We start from the raw sequence: 13692 nt of genomic DNA, 5'->3' as shown, positions 1-13692 counted from the left end.
AGGGACAACAAGTTGTTGGCCCTCGCCTCTGGGAGATAGGCGCGAGCCGTCCGAGAATCCAGCAGGGCTCCGATGAATTCGAGTTTCTGCACTGGGAGAAGATGGGACTTTGGGTAATTTATCACAAACCCCAGTAGCCCCAGGAGGCGAATAGTCATCTGCATGGACTGCAGGGCTCCTGCCTCGGATGTGTTCTTCACCAGCCAATCGTCGAGATATGGGAACACGTGCACCCCCAGCCTGCGAAGCGCCGCTGCTACCACAGCTAGGCACTTTGTGAACACCCTGGGCGCAGAGGCGAGCCCAAAGGGTAGCACACAGTACTGGAAGTGGCGTGCGCCCAGCTGAAATCGCAGATACTGTCTGTGAGCTGGCAGTATCGGGATGTGTGTGTAAGCATCCTTCAAGTCCAGAGAGCATAGCCAATCGTTTTGCTGAATCATGGGGAGAAGGGTGCCCAGGGAAAGCATCCTGAACTTTTCTTTTACGAGATATTTGTTCAGGGCCCTTAGGTCTAGGATGGGACGCATCCCCCCTGTTTTCTTTTCCACAAGGAAGTACCTGGAATAGAACCCCAGCCCTTCTTGCCCGGATGGCACGGGCTCGACCGCATTGGCGCTGAGAAGGGCGGAGAGTTCCTCTGCAAGTACCTGCTTGTGCTGGAAGCTGTAGGACTGAGCTCCCGGTGGACAATTTGGAGGTTGAGAGGCCAAATTGAGGGTGTATCCTTGCCGGACTATTTGGAGAACCCACTGATCGGAGGTTATAAGAGGCCACCTTTGGTGAAAAGCTTTCAACCTCCCTCCGACAGGCAGGTCGCCCGGCACTGACACTTGGATGTCGGCTATGCTCTGCTGGAGCCAGTCAAAAGCTCGCCCCTTGCTTTTGCTGGGGAGCCGCGGGGCCTTGCTGATTCGCACGCTGCTGACGAGAGCGAGCGCGCTGGGGCTTAGCCTGGGCCGCAGGCTGTCGGGAAGGAGGATTGTACCTACGCTTGCCAGAAGTATAGGGAACAGTCTTCCTTCCCCCGAAAAATCGTCTACCTGTAGAGGTAGAAGCTGAAGGCTGCCGGCGGGCGAACTTGTCGAATGCGGTGTCCCGCTGGTGGAGAGACTCTACCACCTGCTCGACTTTTTCGCCAAAAATGTTATCCGCACGGCAAGGCAAGTCCGTAATCCGCTGCTGGATTCTATTCTCCAGGTCGGCGGCACGCAGCCATGAGAGCCTGCGCATCACCACACCTTGAGCAGCGGCCCTGGACGCAACATCAAAAGTGTCATAAACTCCTCTGGCCAGGAATTTTCTGCACGCCTTCAGCTGCCTGACCACCTCCTGAAAAGGCTTGGCTTGCTCAGGGGGAAGAGCATCAACCAAGCCCGCCAACTGCCGCACATTATTCCGCATGTGTATGCTCGTGTAGAGCTGGTAAGACTGGATCTTGGACACGAGCATAGAGGAATGGTAGGCCTTCCTCCCAAAGGAGTCTAAGGTTCTAGCGTCCTTGCCCGGGGGCGCCGAAGCATGTTCCCTAGAACTCTTAGCCTTCTTTAGGGCCAAATCCACAACTCCAGAGTCATGAGGCAACTGAGTGCGCATCAGCTCTGGGTCCCCATGGATCCGGTACTGGGACTCGATCTTCTTGGGAATGTGGGGATTAGTTAATGGCTTGGTCCAGTTCGCAAGCAATGTCTTCTTCAGGACATGGTGCAAGGGAACAGTGGACGCTTCCTTAGGTGGAGAAGGATAGTCCAGGAGCTCAAACATTTCAGCCCTGGGCTCGTCCTCCACAACCACCGGGAAGGGGATGGCCGTAGACATCTCCCGGACAAAGGAGGCAAAAGACAGACTCTCGGGAGGAGAAAGCTGTCTCTCAGGAGAGGGAGTGGGATCAGACGGAAGACCCTCAGACTCCTCGTCAGAGAAATATCTGGGATCTTCCTCTTCCTCCCACGAGGCCTCACCCTCGGTGTCAGACACAAGTTCACGGACCTGTGTCTGCAACCTCGCCCTGCTCGACTCCGTGGAACCCCGTCCACGATGGGGGCGTCGAGAGGTAGACTCCCTCGCCCGCATCGGCGAAGCTCCCTCCGCCGACGTAGTCGGGGAGCCTTCCTGGGAGGTGGCCGCGGTCGGCACCGCACGCGGTACCGACGTCGGGGACCTCAACCTGGGCGATGGGCCAGCCGGCGCCACGCTCGACGGTACCGGCAGCGCAAGCACCGCCGGTACCGGAGGGGTAGGGCGCAACAGCTCTCCCAGAATCTCTGGGAGAACGGCCCGGAGGCTCTCGTTTAGAGCGGCTGCAGAGAAAGGCTGAGAGGTCGATGCAGGCGTCGACGTCAGTACCTGTTCCGGGCGTGGAGGCTGTTCCGGGCTGTCCAGAGCGGAGCGCATCGACACCTCCTGAACAGAGGGTGAGCGGTCCTCTCGGTGCCGATGCCTGCTGGGTGCCGAATCCCTCGGCGACCCAGAGCTCTCGGTGCCGACACGGGGAGGAGACCGGTGTCGATGCTTCTTCGATTTCTTCCGAAGCATGTCACCGGAGCTCCCCGGCACCGACGAGGAGGACGTCGAATCCACCCGTCGCTTCCTCGGGGCCGAGACTGAAGAAGGTCGATCTCGGGGGGGCTGTACCGCAGGAGCCCTCAGGGTAGGCGGAGACCCACCCGAGGGCTCACCGCCACCAGCAGGGGAATGGACAGCCCTCACCTGCACTCCACCCGATGCACCACCGTCCGACGACATCAGCAGACGAGGTCCTGGTACCACCGACGTCGATGCAGCTATCCGATGTCTCGGCGCCGATGCAGAGGCCCGATGCCTCGATGCACTCGATGCAGGGGCGGCCGAGGAAGATGGTCTGGACGCTGACGACGTCGATGCACTCGAAGATCCCGGTGCCGATGCCGACGAAGAGCCCGAGAACAACACGTTCCACTGGGCTAGTCTCGCTACCTGAGTCCGCCTTTGAAGCAGGGAACACAGACTGCAGTTCTGAGGGCGGTGCTCGGCCCCCAGACACTGAAGACACGACGAGTGTCGATCAGTGAGCGAGATAACCCGGGCGCACTGGGTGCACTTCTTGAAGCCGCTGGAAGGCTTCGATGTCATGGGCGGAAAAATCACGCCGGCGAAATCAAAAGCCGAAATGGCGAAATTTGAAGCACCAAATTTAGAGGGAGAAAAAATCTCGACCGAGGCCGAAAAGAGGCCTACCCCGACGACGAAAGAAAACTTACCGGGGCAAAAAAGCTGGAAGTACGGGGAGGATTTACACGAAACCCGGCGGGGGGTTTCCGGAGCACTTCCCGACTAGGACAAAGCTTTCCCGAAGGAAAAAAACACGTTCAAACAAATTGGACGCGCGAGGTCGACTTTCCGGGGCTCGACACGGCGAAAACACGACCGTACCGAGTGCGGACAAAAGAAGACTGGCCGGCTCGAGCCGGTTTCGGGCGGGAAGACGGCCGCGCATGCGCGGTGCGCGCGGGCGCGCGAGGGCTAGCAAAGGACTTTGCTAGTGAAGTTTCCGATTGGAGGGGCTGCCGTGGACGTCACCCGTCAGTGAGAACAAGCAGCCTGCTTGTCCTCGGAGAATAGTATGCACCCTAGGGTTATAGTTATAGTGTACTGCAACTTGCTAAACTGCTCTTGCTGCCAGGCCAGAGCAGAGCAGTAAACTGGCTAAAAATACATCAGAAAAGGAAAAGGAACTCCATAAAAACATAGGAAAGATATACATTCACACAAAGAGGACGAAAACACATAAGGGAGAGCTAAAATTTAAACAATCTATTCACTCTAGCTGGAAACTGCTGTCTACACTATCTCACCAAAGGCTTGCCTGAAAAGCCAGGCCTTTAAATGAGATTTAAAACTCTTAATAGATAGATCACTGTGGAGGGAGAGGGGGATATTATTCCAAGCATTGGAGGAGAGGAAAAAAGAAAATGCTGTGTCTGTTTCCAAATGTGCAAGTTTAGGGCTTCGTTAACACCAGACAGTGATCATTTACACAGCGGAGTACCCCAGCAGGGGAATAAGGGATAGTAAGATATGAGAGCTAGTCACTCAAATAGTTATGCTCTGGAACTTATTAAGATTAGCCATACTGGGTCAGAGCATCTAGCCCAGTATCCTGCTTGCAACAGTGGCCAATCCAGGTCACAAGTACTTGGCAGAAATCCAAATAGTAACAACATTCCATGCTACCAATCCCAGGGCAACCAGCGACTTCCCCATGTCTGTCTTAATAGCAGACCATGGACTTTTCCTCCAGGAACTTGTTCAAATCTTTTTTAAATGCAGACACATAAGCATCGCCATGCTGGGACAGACCAAGGGTCCATCGAGCCCAGCATCCTGTCACCAACTGCGGCCAAAAGAACAAGTAATTTGTCCCGTCCATCCTAGAAATACTGTATTCACTCGTCCATTCAATAACATTCTATGGTTTTTTCCTCCAAGAAGCCGTCCAACCCTTATGCCCCCTTGTCCTAGTATTTTTGGAAAGCGTAAACAGACACTGCACACTGACCCGTTCCATTCTACTAATTATCTTATAGACCTCTATCATATCTCCCCTCAGCCGCCTTTTCTGCAAGCTGAAGGGCCCTAGCCTCTTCAGCCTATCCTGATAGGGAAGCCGTCCCATCCCCTGTATCATCTCTGTCGCCCTTCTCTGCACCTTTTCCAATTTCACTGTGTCTTTTTTTGAGGTGCGGCGACCAGAATTGAACACAATACTCGAGATGCGGTCGCACCATGGAGCAATACAACGGCAGAATAATATCCTTATTTTTTGTTTTCCATCCCTTTCCTAATGATACCCAACATTCTATTTGCTTTCCTAGCCGCAGTAGCACATTGAGCAGAAGTTTTCAACGTATCATCAACGACGACACCTAGATCCCTTTCTCAGTCCGTGACTCCCAACGCTGAACCTTGCATGACGTAGTTATAGTTTGGGTTCCTCTTTCCCACATGCATCACCTTGCACTTGTTCACATTAAACACCACCTGCCATTTAGAAGCCCAGTCTCCCAGTCTCGTAAGGTCCTCTTGTAGTTTTTCACAATCTTCCTGCGATTTGACTACTTTGAATAACTTTGTGTCATCCGCAAATTTGATTACCTCACTAGTTACCCAATCTCTAGGTCATTTATGAATATGTTAAAAAGCAGAGGTCCCAGCACCGATCCCTACCCTTCTCCATTGCGAATATTAACCTTTTTATTCCTACTCTCTGTTTCCTTTCAACCAGTTTTTAATCCACAGTAAGACACTACCTCCGATCCCATGTCCCTCTAATTTCCTCTGTAGTCTTTCATGAGGGACCTTATCAAACGCCTTCTGAAAATCTAGATACACAATATCAACCGGCTCACCTTTGTCCACATGTTTGTTTACCCCTTCAAAGAAATGCAGCAGATTGGTGAGGCAAGACTTCCCTTCACTAAATCCATGTTGACTTTGTCCCATTAGTCCATGCTTTTGAACGTGCTCTGTAATTTTGTTCTTGATTATAGTCTCTACCATTTTGCCCGGCACCGACGTCAGACTCACCGGTCTATAATTTCCCGGGTCTCCTCTGGAACCTTTTTAAAATATCGGTGTTACATTGGCCACCCTCCAATCTTCCGGTACCACGCTCGATTTTAAGGATAAATTACAAATCAATAACAGTAGCTCCGCCAGCTCATTTTTTAGTTCTATCAGTACCCTAGGGTGAATACCATCCGGTCCAGGAGATTTGCTACTCTTCAGTTTGCAGAACTGCTCCATTATGTCTTCCAGATTTACAGATATTATTAGCACATCCTCTGGCAACAAGTCTTGGAGCTTAAATATTTTATGAGAAAAAAATATTTCCCTCCTATTTGTTTTAAAAGTATTTCCATGTAATTCTTTGTACTTTTTGAAAGAGTGAAAAACTAATTCACTTTTACCCGTTCTACACCACTCAGGATTTTGTAGACCTCAATCACATCTTTCAGCCGTCTCTTTTCTTTCTTCATATGAGAGGAGTTCCATCCACTTGAGCGACTCTTCGTTGAACCTTTTCTAATTCCACTATATCTTTCTTGAGATATGGCTACCAGAATTGAACACAATACTTAAGGCGAGGTTGCACCATGGAGTGATACATCACTTTGCATTTGTCCACATTAAATTTCATCTGCCATTTGGATGCCCGGCCTTCCAGTTTCCTAAGGTCTTCTTGCAATTTTTCACAATCTGCATGTGTTTTGACAACTTTGAATAGTTTTGTGTCATCTGCAAATTTAATCACCTCACTTGTTCCAATTTCTAGATCATTTATAAATACTGTTAAATAGCATTGGTCCCAGTATAGATCCCTTTGGCACTCCACCCTCCTCCATTGAGATAAATGGCCATTTAACCCTACCTCTGTTTTCTGTCCAATAACCAATTCTTAATCCACAGAAGGACACTGCCTTCCATCCCATGACTTTTTAATTTTCTCAGAAGTCTCTCATGAGGAACTTTGTCAAAAGCTTTCTGAAAATCTAGATACACTACATCAACTGTGTATCAACTGACCAACTGGCTTCCCCCCCTAGGAAGGAAATCGCATGCAAATGAGCTAACAGCGAGCAGCTCATTTGCATGCGATTTCCTTCATGCATGCCCATTTCTTTCAGAATCACTAAGCAGCAACTGGGGATCAGTAAGGGAAGGACTTTTACCGTGGAGTTAATGCATCTCTGTCTACGTTTCTAATTAATTTTTGCTCTTCAGCATTTGTTTTGATTTTTGAGGTATCTTATATAACATTATGCTTCTGGAGAAATGGAGAGTTATCTATTTGGAATTCCTGTATACATTCTCTTTCGCCAAGAGCTCGGAGTTTAATCCTCAACACTTTGGTATTATTTTGGGCTGATTTGATTATTTGCATCTTCTGCTTACTGTTTTTTTTTTTTTGGGGGGGGGGGGGGGGACCATTGTGATAGGGCATGTCTTATTACTGTGGAGGTGTGGCTATAAGGAACCAAGCCCTCCTCTAATTTTTGCTTAACTGTGTTCTTTATGCCATGATTCAAGCGCACTGGCCTGGTATGTATGTTTGATATATGTTGGATATTTAGTAAAAAGATTTAAACATAAAACAAAAACTCCATGAAGAGTTTAAGCTTTCAGACTTATGGGTATAAAGTACCTACCAATCTATAAGTTCTGTGAGGATTTTGAAAATGACTCCCTGTGTGTTTATATGAGGTGGTGGTCTAGTCCCCAAACATTATGGGAACACGCCTCAGCAATTGAGTGGAGGAGTGGCCTAGTGGTTAGGGTGGTGGACTTTGGTCCTGGGGAACTGAGTTCGATCCCCGGCACAGGCAGCTCCTTGTGACTCTGGGCAAGTCACTTAACCCTCCATTCCTTAGCGTCCCTCCGGACCGGACCAGGATTGGACTGATGGGTTGTGCTCGCCTACCAGCAGGTGGAGACTGAGAAAAACTCTGACTCTAGAGAGCCAATAGGAGCCCTGGCCATGTGACCTTAGCCCCAGTATTTTCTCAGTCTCCCAGCAGGTAGGAAGCGAGCCCATTAGTCTCTCTCTTTCTCTTTTAGAGGTTTACAATAAGAACAGCATTGCTACCTCTTCTTCTGTGCCTAGGAATTCTCTGTTAGACGCTGGTCAGGTAGGGACTTCTTTTCCTTTCTTTTACAGCCTCTGGGGGTGTCAAACTCGGATGTCTCCGGGTCCCTCCCCCCTTCCTCCCCATCTCCCATACATAGCTGGGAAGGACTACCCTTTGTTTAGAAAGGTGTATGTCTTTGGGAGAGGCAGCCACTATAGAAAATTAAATCTGATAAGCTACATCCCCCGGCTTCTAACGAGCAGACAGCTATGTGTTGTTCTATTACTCTTCAGCGGAGTTTTCCCCATTACTTTAACGAGCAGGCAGCTCTGGTGGCTGTTTTAGGTGTCTATATTATCTAGCTGGTTAAAAAAAAAAAAAAAAAAAAAAAAAAAAAAGAGGCAGCAGTAATTTGGAGGAGTTTAGGTGTAAAAAAAAATGAAAGACAACTTGTCCCCACTGACTGAATGAGCAGACAGCTCTGTTTGCATGGGAATGCTGTGAGTCAGCTGTGTAAAAAAAAAAAAAAAAAAAAGAGTAAGCGGCAGCATTTTGTTTTCAGCCCTCTTTGAGTTGAGCTGTATTTTATTTAGCACTGCCGTTTGTGTTCTTCCCTTAGCGGTTTGTTCGGCGGAGCAGGGCTTAAAAAAAAAAAAAAGAGATTTTGGCGCGAATCGGGTACGCACGCGCACGCGCGTTACCGTCATGTCCGAGAAGCTGAGACGCGCTGTATGCCAGCGTCGGGGATCTCCTCTTCCGGCTCCTGTAAATATTGTGCGCCGCTGGGGGGTGCGTCGGGACTTTCTTTTTCGCCGTCTTCGGGCCGTTTGGGGCTGATCTTTCTCAGGAGTCGCCTATGTTCTTTAGGGGGGTCATTTCTTTGCTTTTTATGTTTTTAATGTTGAGTAGCTGGTTGCTGTAGCCTAATAGTCAGCACTACAGTCTCTGAAGCTGCTACTACTACTGTTTATCATTTCTAAAGCGCTACTAGAAAAACGCAGCGCTGTACACTTGAATATGAAGAGACAGTCCCTGCTCCTCAGATCTTACAATCTCATTAGGACAGACAGAACAAACAAGAGATAAGGAGATTTTAAAGTGAGCAGGTTTAAAATAAGGGTCCTGAACAGAGTGAATAAGGGTTAGGAGTTAAAAGCAGCATCAAAAGGTGGGCTACAGAACTGGGTGCAGGTCCCAGTTTTAGTAATTTATTTCTCTTTCTGGGACTCCTGTATGTCTGTGTCCCACTATATATACATTACTTGGCCAGCCTGTTTGATGTTTGTTTCTTTATAATCTCGGGTGGCGTTTGTCTGTGGGCTAGGAGCCAACTTTTCAAAATTATTGGGGGTGCTAAGTCCAATGAAAATGACCCCTCCCTGGACATATACATGAGTTTTTCTCAATATCGGGGGTGCTCAAGCACCCACAGCACCCACAGAGTCGGCTCCAATGTGACTGTGGGAAGGTAGTTCACAGTTGTGTTTTTTTTTGTTATAGCATTTTTCGAAAAGGTTTATTTATTTATTTATTTATTTGCATTTGTATCCCACTGCCGCGTGGCAGTGCGTTCCAGAGTTGCGTGCTCTTGTAGGAGAAGGTTGATGCATGTAGTACTTTATACTTTATGCCTTTGCACTTAGGTTGCTTTCCATACCAGGATATTTCCTATATGTTAGCTGTACGTTTGTTCTTCCACAGGCATGGGGGCAGTAAGGATGTTATCATAGGTACATGCCACTCTCACCTGTTTAACTTTGGGTCATGAAATCATAATTGCAGGCTACTCTTACATGACAGTCATTTTCTTATTTCCTCTGTCCAGGAGTTCTTGCGGTTTTATTTTTAGATGGTTATGCTTTTCATTTCGCCTCCTTTCTCTATCGCTCTCACGGCAAGGCATGTGAAGTAGGGGTTCCCTACATAGACTCTTGGATCTTAGACCATTTTCTCTCTTGATTCTTCCGAATGCAATTTTAATTTCTAGTTCCTAAGAATGGATCTCCCTTCCTCCTATTTGGAATCTCACTGCCGTCATCCGCACTCTCAATGTCTCAAATCTTTATCACAAGAACCTAGTTCCTAAGAAGGAATTTTCCTTCCTCCTATTTCAATTCTAAATGCTGTCAAGAGCGCTCTCAAAGTCTCAAGTCTTTTTCATGAAAGCCTTCGATCCATAGTGAAGCTTCGTGCAGCACATTTTTTGATACAAACTTTTCTGCATATTTCTCTTAGGAGAGTTTCTGAGAAGGATAGAGCCCGGTGTGAAGGAAGCTAAGCAGGGTCCGCCCGGGCTGGGTCCTGGAAGGGTGACCAGCTCACAATGTGCAATAATGTCCCTTCACAACACTGTTTTCCAGTCTCTAAAAGTTCATCATAGTTATGCTACCCCTCAGAAAAGGGGAGATTCTTCTTCACTCATGGCGAGTCAGCTAGCTATTTAAAAAACAAACAAAAAAAACAAACAAACAAACAAACAAACAAAAAAAAAAAAAAAACCTCTTGTCGACAAGTCAGCAAGTCGCAGACCGAGAAGTGCAATTTTTATGGTTCTCAGGATGCCTAGTACTGGTGGTCAAGAGTCGTCTAAATATTTCGCAGTCTCCACAATATTTTGGGGTTACATGCGACATAGTTGCAAGGTTTTTTCCCTGGGCAATTGCCTTTTGCAGTCTCATGAGCTGCACTCCCGTGCTCTTTATCTTTTTGAGTGTTCTGAAGCATTTGCAGCTTCCCTTTTGTTTTTTTTTTTCCCCGAGACTGCTGCTCTTCTTTTCGGCATTAGTTGAGTAGGACATTCCTCCTGGCATTTGGTTTTACTTCCAGGACTACCATGTGGTCTCTTTACTTTGCAACTTAATTTTTTCCTTCTTGGCTCTTGGCATTCGGTTTGCTTTCAGGATTACCATGTGGTCTCTTTACATTGCAACTAGGGGACTGTCAGTCGCTCTCGGAGCAAGGAGGTATCCCTGAGGGCTAGCGTTTTATTCTGAGCACTCTGTCTTTGGTCAGCATTGTTGCCATGTTATGTTAGTCCGGAATGCTCTTTCTGTACTCTCATAGGACTGTTATCATCTTAGGTTACTTCAAAGACTCAATCCTGCTCTCTGGCAGGACTGTTTCTAGCTTATGTTCTTTCAGAATGGTCTTCGGTCTCCTGGTAGGTCTGTTGCCTTCTTAGGCTACGTATTGAGGCCCCTGGTAGATCTCTGGTCTTCTTGTGTATTGAAGGTACATCCTTTCCTCGGACAGTTCTACTATCTGGTCATTCTGTTTCTTTACAGGGCTTGCATGTGCCCTCCTTTACACGATTGACATGTATGTCATTTTATTTTTGCATGTTTTCACTTTTCTCTGTAAGCTGCCTAAGGGGTAATCTAGCGAACAGTGCAGTGAGATGTCATCGGGGAGGCCCAGCTTCGGTTCTCACTCTGACTCTAATCGTCCTGCCTCCTAGGTGGGTTCACATCCGCACTGACGTTTGGTTTATTTCATGGCTGATGTCTGTTTTATTCAAGGGGAGTCATTTGTATGGATCTACCATCTGACCAGCCCTGTAGCATGCCATCCCCTTCTGGCATGGTGGCCTTCTCTTCAGGTCGGGCATTTCGCTTAGATATTTGGATCTCAGGGGCGTAACCCTTATGTTTTTTGTTTTTCCTTGCAGATATACCAGGCTGCCTTTTAGGTTGTCATCTTGACTTTTTATGGAGCCGAGGGGGTTTTCTGTTTTCTCTAGAGGACCTTCTCTCTGCCCCAGTCCGGCCTCTTTGTTTCTCTCTTGCTCAGGCTGGTGCATGCTCTCAGTCTGGGACAGGCATTCAGCCTTGCTAAGCAGGATGGCATCTTTTGTAGTTGCAGTATTCTCTTCTCAGCTTTTAGCCTCTGTGCCTTAGTGACATTGTCAGAGGGACAGGGTGTTATTCTTCGCACGATGATTCAAAATCATCTTGTTTCCTTTAAGGTTTCTTTCTCCTTTCAGACACTGTTGTTAGTAGCCATGGCTTCAGCTAGCAGGGTCAGGACTGCAAGTTTCTCTCTTACAGGTTTTCTTTTTTTCCAATCAGCTAGTACGTCTAGGTAAGAGGTACTTCTTCACCTGGGTATTTCTTTTTCACTCTACCTTAGTTTCCCATTTTTCATCTTTTCCAATCACTTTTTTCTTACTGGTCTGGACTCTTCTACTGGCGTTCAAGATCACAGGAAATTATATGCTTTATATATGCTTTACATATTAAAACAGATCTTATATATTTAGAGAACTGTTACAAGCTATTTGGTCCTTCCTTTTGGTACTTCTAGTCAAGGTAAGGTTGCCATTGTTTCGGCCTCACTATATCTCGACGTATTAAGGAATTCATACCTTCTATTTGTCTACTCACTGGGGGACAATTTCCTGAGAGTGTTATAACATATGCTCCATCTTGAGAAGCGGGGTTCGTTCCTTCGCACAGCGATTTTTGGTGCACTAGGTGCACATTTTGTACGGTGCCATTTTGAGCTTATCTTCATTCTCTTTTGATTGATATACACTCTACATGTTCATTGTTGCCAGGAGGTGATCTATGCAACTCGGAGATGCTTAGGGGTTTGAAAGGGTCCCTCCCTTAAGGTTACTGCTTTGGTACTTCCCATCAGTCCAATCCTGGTCCGGTCCGGAGGGACGCTAAGGAAGGAGAAATTAGATCTTACCTGCTAATTTGCTTTCCTTTAGTCCCTCCGGACCGGACCAGGCCCCTCCCATATTTTGTCACTTTTTCAACGGGGTATTAAAAAAAAAAAAAAAAAAAAAGACGCTTGTACATATATAGGACTTTAAGTGGACCATGCCACGTCTCTGGTCGGAGTTGCTGGTGGGTTCAGTTGCTGGAATATATGTGTATGTATGTATTTATATATCTATCTATATATGTATGTATATATTTATATATCTATATATGTATAGAACTTTGAGGTCCTTAGCACTTCTGTGCTGAGAGTTGCTGGTGAGTTCTAATTCAAGTGAGCCATACCACTTCTCTGGTAGGAGTTGCTGGTGAGCTTTCCTACAAAAGGGACATACCACTTCTCTGGTGAGAGTTGCTGGGGTACCCAATTGCTGGTATATATATATGTGAACTTTTAAGTAAGCCATGCTAGTATATATATGTGAAACTTTAAGTAAGCCATACCACTTCTCTGGTGAGAGTTGCTGGTGAGCTATAAGACAAGTGAGCCATACCACTTCTCTGGTGAGAGTTGCTGGTGAGCTATAATACAAGGGAGCCATACCACTTCTCTGGTGAGAGTTGCTGGTGAGCTGTAGTACAAATCGGGCCATACCACTTCTCTGGTAAGAGTTGTTGGTGAGCTCTGATACTTGGCATTGCCGAGTGCTTTGTGGCTGCTAGGATTCCATACGGCACAGATGGTCTTTCTTTCTTTCTTTCCTGCTTTGTTATTCAAATACTGAGGCTAAGGTCACATGGCCAGGGCTCCTATTGGCTCTCTAGAGTCAGAGTTTTTCTCAGTCTCCACCTGCTGGTAGGCGAGCACAACCCATCAGTCCAATCCTGGTCCGGTCCGGAGGGACTAAAGGAAAGCAAATTAGCAGGTAAGATCTAATTTCTCCTTGCCTGCCGCATTGAGCCTGCCATGAGTGGGAAAGTGCGGGGTACAAATGTAACAAAACAAAAAAAACAATTAACATGCCAGGGCTGACTACCATACCCTGTGAAAAATTATCCTACTGATTGATAGATGTACAAAGGTGATTTATTTATCTTTCATTTTTGTACGTGCTCCCTATAACCTCAGTTGTTTATTTGCTGATAAGAAAAGGAGGCAGCCCTGATAGTAAGCCATCCTGTTAAAGTCAGTTCTTAGTTTCTATTGTGGAAAACAAGAAGCTAGTGAAGACGAACAGCATAAAATTGATTGCCTTTTTGCTAGGGAGCTGCAGTTCTTGGCAGGGCCAACCCAACCAGTAAACAAAGCTAGGCAGTTGACTAGAGCAACAGCTTTTTTTTTTAAGGGGTGATGACGACAAAACTACTACAGCCATTCCTAAGCAATAGCCCTGACAGCCAGACAAACTCACAAAGAA

General features: G+C 47.2%; 1 protein-coding gene across 3 annotated transcripts in view; it reads right to left on the bottom strand.

The window, feature by feature from the left end:
* TAOK3 (TAO kinase 3) overlaps positions 1 to 13692 on the bottom strand; it is a 188713-nt gene that overhangs the window by 15686 nt on the left and 159335 nt on the right. The window lies entirely within an intron of this gene.

Source organism: Microcaecilia unicolor, chromosome 11 (assembly GCF_901765095.1).
Source record: "Microcaecilia unicolor chromosome 11, aMicUni1.1, whole genome shotgun sequence".
Lineage (NCBI taxonomy): Eukaryota > Metazoa > Chordata > Amphibia > Gymnophiona > Siphonopidae > Microcaecilia > Microcaecilia unicolor.
Note: the sequence above shows the minus strand (reverse complement) of the source record. Positions and strands in the feature narration are given on the sequence as shown.